The sequence below is a fragment of the Tenrec ecaudatus genome, chromosome 14 (genome assembly GCF_050624435.1).
Source record: "Tenrec ecaudatus isolate mTenEca1 chromosome 14, mTenEca1.hap1, whole genome shotgun sequence".
Lineage (NCBI taxonomy): Eukaryota > Metazoa > Chordata > Mammalia > Afrosoricida > Tenrecidae > Tenrec > Tenrec ecaudatus.
In genome coordinates, this window is record NC_134543.1 from 106,182,573 (window position 1) to 106,191,349 (window position 8,777).

An 8,777-nucleotide genomic window follows, 5' to 3' on the forward strand; every position below is an offset into this window, starting at 1 on the left:
GATTCACCACTTTTACTTTCTACCTCTCTGTTTGAGGCATGTTGCAAACATCGAGGTATTTAAAACTCAAAGAGCACAGAAGTCTTCTCTAAGGTCACAAGAATTTACCAGCGCTAAAATAAATCATATTTTCTATGATGTCCCTCACACTCCCTGCCCTCAACTTGATCCCAACTCAGCGACCCTATAGTACAGAGTAGAATTCCCCTGTAGATTTTCAAGAATGTAACTCTTTACTAGAGTAAAAAGCCTGGACTGTCTCTGAAGTGATTGGGAGTTTTGAATTGCTGATCTTATAGTAGCAACCCAACTCATAACCCGCTATCACACCAGGGCTGTCTTCATCTATAATACCGTCCATATTAAAAACTACATGTGCTCCAAAATGTCTTTGATAGTTGCTTCTGATTCAGTATTCAATCAAGATCTGTTCATTGCATATGATTAAGTTTCTTGAGTCTCCTTTGATCTTGAACAATCCATTGTTGTGCTTTCCCCCATTCGTTTTTTTTCAAGATGATTAGTTGTTTTGAAGTTGTCATTGAGGAACAACCTACCTTCTAGATGTATCCATAGATTCCTTACAGATTCAGGGTTGAACATTTTCAGCTAGGTGATTTTGGGGACTTCACAATGTGTTACATTGGCAGATCCACAATACCCACTTGTCCTTTCCTTGGTTACTTTAGGCTCAGACACTTGGTTAAGGGGGAGCCCCAGGGATTGTTCCTCTTTCTAATTTAAACTGAGCTGTGGGCAGAAGGAAGTGGGACAAGTGATGGTACCTTGAGGGGATTGCAATGGAGGAGTGGAAACAGAATGCATATGGTATGAAGTGTTGCATGTAAACCGGATGATCTGCTTTGTAAACCTGCACATAATTAACAATCAAAGCAAATAACTCCATGAGGTCTTTGCACCATTCCCTCTCAACAACTTTTTAACACATGGCTTTAGGCTTGCATCAGTCACACGTGGTGGGGCAGGGATGTGGATTGCCAGAGGGTGAATTTCCAATTCTACCATTTCTTCTGCATTTATGAGTTGGCATTCTGTTGTAAAGAAGAGCCCCCCCCTCTCCCCATGCTCCCCATCTCCTCTTTCTCTTATTTCCATGGGCTCAAGAAATCCTTTTTTTAAATTCAAGAATTCTTTTTAAAAGCGGATACGCTCCATTATCGACATTCATCTTTTCTTGCTCACACGTGGTAACGGCTAGCTGGTGACTTGTGGGTTTAATTGCTGATCTTTCTGTTAGCTTAACCACTGCACCTCCAGCACTCCCAAGGTCATATTAGGCCCTGCGATTTCATTGGGGCTCCAAATCAGTTGCATTTACCACCAACTTTTCTTCCTGTACCATTCGGAGGAAATGAAATCTTTGTCCTGGTCATGTCTCTCTCTCTCAAGGGTCAGAAAGGAAAGAAATATAGGCCTGTAGTACCCTGGGCTGTACTTTTTTCTTTTTGTAGTGGAAACAAAAACGATTTGTCTGGCATGAACATAATAAGGTGCTAGATTGCTGAAGGGTTACGCTTTGGGCGGCTAAGCACGGGTCAGCAGTTTGACCCTACCAGCGGCTCCTCCCCTGGAGAAAGATGAGGTGTTCTATTCCTGTAGGGACTTAGTGCTGGAAACCCACAGGGGCGGTTCTACCCTGCCCAAGAAGGTCCCTATGAGTCAGAGTTGACTCGATGGAGTGAGTTTGCTTTGGGTTGGAGAGGGTCCTGAGTGACACAGCAGTGACACAGCAGTGACACAGGTCAGCAGTTCAAATCTACCAGGTGATGCTGGGAAGAAAGGCTTTGATGATCTGTTTTCAATGGTCATCTAGTCAATTCTAACTGAAGAAGACCGAATAGAATGGCTCCACAAGGCTTTCTTGGCTTCAGTCTTCATGGAAACAGACTGCCAGGTCTTTTCTTCCGCAGCCTCGCTGGGTATGTTTAAACTATTAACCTTCAGGCAACCGTCCAGCACAGATGGTTTCTGCCACCTAGGGTCCTTCTGCAAAGAGTACAGCCAAAAAAAGCAAAAGAAAAAACAACCACAATAAAAAACCCTAGTTGAGTAGAGAGTTCAGGTCAGAGTAAGCCTGGCCCCGTGGGTTTCTGAGAATGTGACTGCTTAAGGGAAGAGAAAGTCCTTCCTCCCAATTTGGGGGATGATGGTTTTAAACTATTGACTTTGTGGTCATTAGCAGCACAACCCATAACTACAATGCTACAGGGCTCTTCTTAATCCTCACTTGGAAACACACAGATTAAAATATACTCAAGGGCAAAGGGTTTGTTTTGGTGTTGTATCTATTGAAAGAAATATAAGATGCAACATAAAGAAAAAGAAACGTGGGTTTTTGTTTTGTTTTGTTTTGTTTTTATATAAAAAGAAACGCTTGTGGGCTCATGTTTAGAATGGAAACATGAATAAGATTTAGGTACTGCGGAAACAGAAACCGAAACAGAAACAAACCGAAACCGAGGCCTACCTCAAACCTTGGCTTTCCTACAGCCTGTTTTAACTTTTACTCTGCTGAGTCTAGCAGTTGCACACCCGTGCCCCACAGGGTCTTCCCTGGCCCTGACCCAGAAGCTACACTTGGCAAAGAGACACAGAGAGGGCAACGTTGGACCATCAGCAGCCCGTAGAACCAGGTGGACCTCATTGATGTTCTTGGAGGCTGCATCTAGCAGAGAGAGAAGGGGAGAGAGAGAGCAAGCGAGCAAGCCTTGTTTGCTTGGATCTGCACCTGCCAGAGAGACCTATGGATTCACATGAAGAGACAGCTGCAACACAGCCAAGGGGACGAGAAGACCAGAAGATGCTCTACTAACAAGACACATGACGCTACGCCCTGGAGAAGCCACATGGACAAGGACCAACCTGATGTAACCAGACCACTGGAGTCAGAGAAGCCAGGTAGAGACCCCTGCCAGTGCTGACATGTTTACAACACCACTGGACCCACAAGACTTTCAACCCACTGGCCTGTGATCCTCCTGCATTCAGCATCATTGCATGCGTTGTGTGAGTCTGAAGAGGACTTTATAGATTGGCATCAGACACATAGGCAAATATTGGAATTATGGACTTGATTTGGACTGGGCTGAGATGTTTTCTCAATATTCAATTGCTCTTGTATATAAACCTCTTTCTTATACAAAAAAAAAAAAAACGATTTAGGTACTGCTTTCAACAACTTGCATTTCCAAACATTCAGATTTGTGATTTACGTTCTATCTTGACACTAAGAAAAGGGGGAGATGGGCGTGTCACAAAAGGGTGTGAGGCTGCACGCGCCGGATGTAGTCCCTGCCCTTCCAAACAGAAATCGAAACAGCGCTGCTCCACCGGAACCAGGCTCCAGCCCAAACATTTTTGTGAGCATAGTAAGGAATCACTTTACTCTCTTTTTTCAATTACAACCACCTTCTTCCCTCCTCCCTACTCTTCTTTCCAGCCTGGAGCCTGAGCTGGGAGAGAAGAAAGACAGGCCCTGAGGTGAGGAAATACCCTCTAGGAAGGATGTGTACCCTGGCCTCAGGGAAGGTGTGAATCCACCCTCTCCTGTTCTGTCTGACTGACTTGCGGGGAGGGGAGAAGAAAGGAAGAGATCAGTTCTTGGTACAAGAGGTGAGGTGGGAGCTATGTACGTACATTTATACATACATAAATGCTTGTTTATACAACGACCCTTACAGAAAGATAAACTGAAAATTGGCAATAATTGCTAGATGGGTGAAGAGTGCGAGGTAGACCTTTTACTGGATTTATGTCCAGGTGGTCTTCATTTAAAAGCCAGTGACCGGAATTTTAAAATGCAGAGCCAGTGGGGAAGAATCAGGTCACTGAGCCCTGTTTGGGTGGCATGTTGCTGGTTGCTGCTGTGGGTTCGGACTCGGAGACATTATGTGTAACAGAAAGAAGTCGTGTCCTCACCACCTTTGTTACGTCTCAACCCTTGTGGCAGTCAGGGTGTTACTCCATCCGAGGGCCTTCCTTACGTTCCACCCATGTTGCCCTTCTCCAGGGACAGGTTCCTCCTGGTCCGAGGCTGGAAGTACCTGAGATAAAATCTCATCTTCCTTGGTGTTAGCATTCTGTCCGTACTTTGCCCAAGGCAGGTATGTTTCTTCTTCTGGCAATCGGTATATTCACTATTCTTCACTGATACTTTAATTAAAAGGCATTAATTCTTTGGTTTCTAAAAGCAAAAACAAAAAAACCCCAAACCTTTGGTTTTCCTTATCCATTGATGAGCTTGTCTATGTATATGAGAAAATACCACACTTGGGGCTTGAAAGACTGCCTCTTGGTCTATGTGCAAGTTCCCCATGAGTGAAAGTGTTCTAGAGTTTCCATTTTTCTAAATGTTATCGGTAATTTGTTATATTCCCTATATGTGATTGCCTTTGTATAGTCAATAAAACACTTCCTTCCTTCCTTCCTTTTATTCTATGCTTTCAGCCAAGATCTATCATCAGCAATGTTATCCATCCTTCTAATATTTTCTTCTGAATCTGGCTTGAATTTCTGCCTGTTCCCTGTAAATGCACTGTGGCAAGGGTTTTTGATTTACAGTCCATCAATGTTTGCTGGTGTAGGAAGATGATTTAGATGATTTTTTGAAAAGGAAGGCATTAAAATGGTTGGTGCTGAAGAAATATTTAACGCATAAAATTGGAAGTAGTGGGAACAGATCACAATAATTTACATATAACCCCCTCCCAGAGCATGGACAACAGAGAAGTGGATGAAGGAATATATAATATTTATTATATATATATATATACACACTTGTATAAATCATCAAGGGTTCATGAAGGAGGGAGAGTGGTGGCAGGGGAAAATAAACTGATACCAAGGGCTCAAGTAGAAAGAAAATGTTTTGAAAATAATGATGGCAACATATGTACAAATGTGCTTGATACAATGGATGAATGTATGGATTGTGATAAGAGCTGTACAAGCCCCCAATAAAATGACTTTAAAAAAAATTGGAAATAGTGATTCTGTGGGTGGTTTAATTTGCTTGAGTAAGCAATTCAAAGTGAGTTGTAAGAAAAAGACAGAGCCCCTTGCCGTGCCATTGTTCCCACAATGCCGTGACTCGGATTCGAACCGAGGTTGCTGCGGCCACAACGCAGAGTACTAACCACTATACGATCACGGCGAGCTACCGGGGACCTGCAAAGCGCCGTCTCTGAATCTCCTCTTCAACAGTTATAGGCCTTCCCAGTCTGTACGTCACGAACTGCCCCACCTATGGGGCGGAGCTGCAGCCGCCAGCCAAGGCCCAGGATGCGCAGGCGCACTGTGCTCCGCTCAGTTTGGAGTCTGTCCGGGTTTGGCCAGTTCGCCATCAGCAGTCGTGATAAAACGGTGGCGAGCCACGGAACTCGGTTCCTAGGAGGACGTCTTCTTGTGCCCCTGAAGACCTTTCCCGGCGGACCTCCAGATTTCCCTGGTCTGCGGGGTTTCTGGCTGCTGATTCCTCCTGGAATGTCCCCGCGCCTCCTGGGGCCAGCGTGCAGGGGACCGGGCACCGGAGCGAGCGCTGGAGGGGGCTCGGTGACTGCTCTCCCTCCGCCCTCTGCAGACACGCTTCTTCCCGTGCTGCCGACTCCAAGGCCGGCCCTGCAAGGGCCAGGACCGGCGGCATCTGGTGGCAGGGCGGGCCGGGACCCAGGTTTCCTCTTGTCCATCAGTTCCCCCGCTCCCAAACGGCGCCCAACACCGGGCCCAGGGGTCAGTGGCATTTGCTTTCTGGAGGACGTGGTTGAGAACCAGTGAACGTAGGGTGACCACCGTCTCTGTCGCCGCTCCCTCCCTTTGCGGAGGCGCCGGGCGATCTCAGTAAACCTCCCGCCTCTGGCGCCGGGCTGCAGGGAATTCATTTCCATTTCTCACCTTCATTCCTGCCCCCTCTTCAGAGGTGCTCCCACTCTCTAATGACATTCATTCATCCACTCATTCATTCATTCAACAGGTACTAGAGCAGCACCAGAGCCCTTGGTCTCTGGGGGAGTGGGGAAAGAGAAAAGTGACCGTGGGAATTTCCTTTTCACAAGGCTGTGCACGGGACCTTCCCGGTTGCTTGACAAATTCTTACTCTGCCCGTAAGAGTTACCTCCGAGGTCACCTCCGCTGTGCAACGTCCCGTTCTTTCTATTAGGAATCTGTTTCCAATGACGCCGTCGAGCATGTCTGTTACAACCCGGATTCTACGCCGCGCAGGCTTCGAAGAAAAATGAAGGAAAGTCATAAAATACAAGCCCCTTGCCGTGCCATTGCTTTCACAATGCCGTGACTCGGATTCGAACCGAGGTTGCTGCGGCCACAACGCAGAGTACTAACCACTATACGATCACGGCGAGCTACCGGGGACTTGCGCGGCGCTGTCCTTGCCGGAGCACTTCTCTGTGCAAAGCCCCGCCCCCTGGCAGTGACATTGATCGGTTACTGTTTGGTCCAGCCCCTTCCCAGCCGCGAGGCTCCGCGTGTCTACACAGGCGCGGTGGCGGCCGCAGGCTTTGGGACTCCAGCCCACGCGGGCGCGCGACCACCTTCGGGGGCTCGGGAGGGTGGCCTTTCGCTCTACGTGCCTGTCTCCTCGGGCCTCGAAGGAACTTGTGCGGGGCTCGCGGCAGTGATTTTCCTTCTTGTAGCTCTTAATAGACCGCGGGTCCCCAGTCCAGATGGAATGTCTGTTTTAGGGGTGAGAGTGACCCTGGGATCTCCACCATTCGGACGGGCCCGGGGATTCTCCCCGAAGGGCTCCGAGGAGGCTCCGGTTCGTCTGCGCGCTGGGCTCTAACGGACCTCCTTAGTTTACCACGCGCCTTCTCATTCTTCCCTTGCCGTCTGCGGGGCCCGGCCACCGAGACTCGGTGGTGGTGGGTGGGGGTGTGGAGGGGGGTGGTGTAGACACCCCCATTGGCGTACGAGTGCATGGGGGCTACAGCCACCTATCTCAGCGTTGGAAACGCCCCAAGGTACAAATGATCCTGGAAATGGGGGCATTTTACGAATATTAACCTTCTGATCACCTAGGACAATATTTTATCGTTTTTCCTCGTGGCGTCCCGGTAGCTCGCCGTGATCGTATAGTGGTTAGTACTCTGCGTTGTGGCCGCAGCAACCTCGGTTCGAATCCGAGTCACGGCATTGTGGGAACAATGGCACGGCAAGGGCGCTCTTTTAGAATTCGGAATCGACGTGCTATATAGTCCCCATCCTGGCTGGGCTCGTACGTAAGCTAAAAAGGACACCCCTGCCATTAGGTGTGCTGAGTGGAGAGTTCTGTCTGTGGAACCTCTAGGCCTTTTTTTACCCCCTCTTTCTCTTTAAAAATTCCCCCCTGCTAGTTCCCGTTAGGACGCTTGTGTTCAGTACCCAGCTATTTGCTCATTTATTCTCCACGAGTGGCCGGATCATCGATGTGCAGTGCTCTGAAAGCATGACGCTAAGACTTGACTACTTTGGCTTCCAAGGACAATGGCGAACGTTGACTAAGCGTCAGACGAACGCGCAGTCCGCGATGCATTGCGTTCTTCGCTCCGACCCGGTGGAAAGCAGCACGCAAGACTGCAAGGCAAGTGCTGTTTCTCCGCGGCTGCTTGGAGGGGCGCTAGTGACGCGAGTAAGCCCTCCACTCCACGCCCCCAGAAGTGAGAGACTGTTCCTTTGTTTCATCGGGGTCCCGGTGACATGGTTGGTGGTCAGTGGGTTAAGCGTTGGGTTGCGAACTGCAACATCAGCATCTCGAAACCACCAGCTGCTCTGCAAGAGGAAAAGGAGGCTTCCTACTCCCTTAACCATGAACGATCGCAGAAATCCACTGCGGCAGTTCAAGCCCGGACTATAGGGGCGCTATGAGTTGGAATCTACTGGATGGCTGTGAGTTGTTTCATGCACACTTTAAACAACAAAACAGGAAAAAAAGACCCAGCTTGAATCTGCCACTAGGCAAAATGGAAGTGATGTCTGGATTAGACTTTGGGGCGACAGGCAGGCCACTGCCTCACTGTCACGGAGGGAATGAGATAGGACTGAGTGAGCAAGGAGCCGCTCCGGTTCCTCCCACGGGGCCTGGCGGTGGTGACGTCAATCACGGAGCATTGCACTGAGGTCGTGCCCTCTTCACAGAAAATCCATCTGCCAGAATTTGCTGAACAGTGTGGGAAAGCAAGACCCTGCTAAGACCCCGCTGCGGGCTTCCGATCCACAGGTCTCGCACCACTACATCCTTTTACGTGAGAAGTCCAAAGCGGCACGCAGCTTGCAACTCAGTTTGTGGTGTGCCAAGAGCAGAACAGGATGGGCGAGGGTGAGCCCGGGCACCTGACAGGCTTTGGGCGGCAGGATTAATGGGCACACTGTGAAAGGCGAGGGAAGAGGCGGTATTCCTCCACCCCCACATTCCAAGTTTGGATGATCTTGAGGAATTTCCCCAGGGCCAACACACAGAGGCTCCTTCGCGCTCTGCATCTGGTTAACGTGTAAGCTGTGGCATGCTTGTGTTAGTCTGTCATTTTCCATTTCTTCCCCAACGCGCTGCAAAAACAATGTGTTCTTCTCCCTTGGAAGACTAATGTTTTGATTCCACTCAGCTGGTCCGCAGCTCCAACTGAACACAGGCCCAAGAGTACCCCAGACACCTGTGACCTGGAGTTCAGCTCAAGAACAAAGAACACGAGACAGGAGACTCAAACTTGAGGACCGTCCGCCCAGCCCATGCGCACCATCCCATAATGAACGGTGATGCCGAGAAGCCA

The 8,777-nt window shown here is 48.9% G+C and overlaps 3 non-coding genes across 3 annotated transcripts; 1 reads left to right on the forward strand and 2 right to left on the reverse strand.

Moving 5' to 3' along the window:
• Positions 1-5,101: 5,101 nt before the first annotated feature.
• TRNAH-GUG (transfer RNA histidin (anticodon GUG)) lies at positions 5,102-5,173 on the reverse strand. The gene has a single exon. It is a non-coding gene; the product is annotated as a tRNA-His (tRNA).
• A 1,129-nt stretch (positions 5,174-6,302) lies between these two features.
• Positions 6,303-6,374, reverse strand: TRNAH-GUG (transfer RNA histidin (anticodon GUG)). Its single transcript has one exon. It is a non-coding gene; the product is annotated as a tRNA-His (tRNA).
• A 721-nt stretch (positions 6,375-7,095) lies between these two features.
• Positions 7,096-7,167, forward strand: TRNAH-GUG (transfer RNA histidin (anticodon GUG)). Its single transcript has one exon. It is a non-coding gene; the product is annotated as a tRNA-His (tRNA).
• Positions 7,168-8,777: the final 1,610 nt, after the last annotated feature.